The sequence below is a fragment of the Callorhinchus milii genome, unplaced genomic scaffold (genome assembly GCF_018977255.1).
Source record: "Callorhinchus milii isolate IMCB2004 unplaced genomic scaffold, IMCB_Cmil_1.0 Scaffold1, whole genome shotgun sequence".
Classification (NCBI taxonomy): Eukaryota; Metazoa; Chordata; class Chondrichthyes; order Chimaeriformes; family Callorhinchidae; genus Callorhinchus; species Callorhinchus milii.
Window position 1 is genome coordinate 73,004,087 of NW_024704742.1, and position 2,850 is coordinate 73,006,936.

Here is a 2,850-nt window from a genome sequence, read left to right on the forward strand (position 1 = left end):
CCTCTCAGATTTGATGAAAACTGACCATGACAGATTTACACCTGTAATAAAATGGAGCAAAGGACAAGTTGGTAAAAAAATTAAGCTGCTTTGTAATCCTTTACCTGTGTTGAACATTGAGATTGGAATGGATAGTGGAAAGAATTATCAGTGGAAAAACTAGCAAGCATCAGCATAAGCATAGGCTAGGTGGACTCAATAGCCTCCTGTGTTATAATTTTCGATTGCATTCTGTGATTGTGGGATGACATTGAATGAAGTCCAACATCTCCTCTGTCGAAATGCAGTAATCGACGATGCAGAGCAAAGTAATCCCAAGAGCTCAGCCTTCCCCCTGCCTCTCCAATGCTTTTTGTGTCAGGGTCTGCACTTGCATCCTATACTTTACAATAAATCCAGTGAAGCGTTTTGAGACACTTCAATGAGATAATAAGATGTAATATCAAATACAAAGGTTATTATTACTATTTACATTGCATCTACAGTACTGAAATAGGCCGTTCAGCCCAAATAATCTGGACCAGTGTTTATACTCCACATAATAATAATAATAATAATAATAATCCTTGAATTTGATATAGCGCTTTTCACGCGTTCTAGACGTCTCAAAGCTCTTCACAGAATATGCTGTAAAGTGAATTGACTGTATATTTGTGGGCGAAATGCGGCAGCCAATTGCGCACACCAGTGTCGGGACATGGGGATAAGGCGGGTAGGTGGACTTATAGATCAGCCATGATCTTATTGAATGACGGGGCAAGCTAGAGGGGCCGAATGGCCTATTCCTGCTCTAATTCTTATGTTCTTATGTCCTTATGTCCCACAAACAGTCGTGGATTGAAAATGACCAATTTATTATTTTTTTTGGAGGGATCATTATTAGGCATGTGGAGTAAGGAAACTTGCTCCACATGAACCTCCACTCCTGCTAATCACCCATGCCTATATCCCGCTGTTCCTTTCTCTCTCATGTAGTGTATTTGTCTTCATTGGATTCAATTTGCAACAGCAATCTGAGTGAAGAGGGTCTTTGAATCAGTGGAGATCATCAGTTATCCACAATCACTATCAAAAACATCAACTCCTCTATGAGACAGAAACAAATCCTTTTTATTTCTAGTCTCACTTGTGACCTGTTAATTTTAGACTAATGTCTAAATCAGTCAAATCAGTCAAATAGACTTATTCTCTAAGTCAAATACTCTGTGTATCTCTACTTTATCTAAAGTTCTCAGCATTTTAAAGATCTGAACCATGCCTCCCTTATTCTTCTTTTATCCAATGTAAAAAAAAGGTTCAGCTCTGCCAGCCTTTCTTCATCATATAGAATCCTAAAGCTCGGAGCCATTCTTGTCACCTTCTGTTGAACACTTTCCAAATTATCATTGTTCAATGTTCAGCTGAAGGTATTACTCTGCCAAAATGTGCTGCATGGTAATTTACCGCATTACTAAATGTAGCGCTAAACTAGATTAAATTATGTTAGTTTATCATTTTAAGAAGAGAAAATAAGGGTACTTGATCTGAACTTGACCTAGCTGTCACTGAATGAAATGCCACAGAAAATTACTCTTCAAAAACAAGAATAGTTTCCCAGAATCTGGATTAGAAAAATTCTATTTTTACTAGTAGAAGGTGAAGGTAAGTAAGCCACAGGCTACAACAGAATAGTAACATCAAAAGGCGACATACACAGTCATGAAGAAACACAGGGAGAACAATAGCTCCAAACAAGAGACTGCCAACAACTACCTCACAGAAGGTGCAAGTCTTCTGGGGAGAAGGAATACTGGCCTAACTATTGACTTAATTATTGAAATAGGATGGCATTTTATGCATCTATTCATCTGGGCCTAAAATAATGTAATGACTGGGAAGGTGTTGTCTACAAACGTGGCCCCTATGTGGGCATAGTGGGTGTTTTTGTGGGCATTTTGCTCCCAAAATATACAGTCAAACCACTTTACAGCATATCCTGTGAAGTACTTTGAGGCATCTTACCTCAGTCGTTTTATCAAATGCAAGGATTATCATTATTTGTGACCTATGTCCTTGGGACAATTTTTGAAGTTCTTTATAAGATAATGACGTAAGTCATCACCTGTAAAGCAGCACCTGTTCCCAGCATGGAAAACAGCAGCCCCACTGAGCAGCAATTCAAGATGATGGCTTGCAACATTCCTAGGCAGATTTGGACACTCTCATTCCTACTTACCGCAAGGTAAACAGAGGTGCATGGAGTAAGGAAACTTGCCTAAGGTTTTGCCCTTCTCGGGAATCAAACCTGGGTTCTCTCACTTGCAAGATGAGTGCTCTCACCACGAAGCTACAGGACTCTACATAATAATAATAATAATCCTTGCATTTGATATAGCGCTTTTCATGTCGGGAGGACGTCCCAAAGCGCTTCACAGAACACACTATAAAGTGAATTGACTGTATATTTGTGGGAGAACGTGGCAGCCAATTGCGCACAACAATGTCCCACAAACAGTCGTAGATTGAAAATGGCCAATTTATTATTGTTTTTGTTTTTTGGAAGGATTATTATTAGGCGTGTGGAGTAAGGAAACTTGCCCAAGGTTTCGCCCTGCCTGGAATTGAACTCAGGTCTCTCGCTTGCAAAGCGAGTGCTCTAACCACTGAGCTACAGGACTCCAAATAAGGAAAGATGGAAGATTAGCTAAGTTTTAGTTGGTGGATAATACCTAAGTGGATGTTGATGCATGAAATATTGAGATTCACTTTGTACAGAACAGTGGATATATGATTTATGTGGTATGCTTTTTTGTAGCTTGTAGTGCATAAAATTCCAAAAACCTTTCTGCTATTGGTGTTCCTTTGATATGT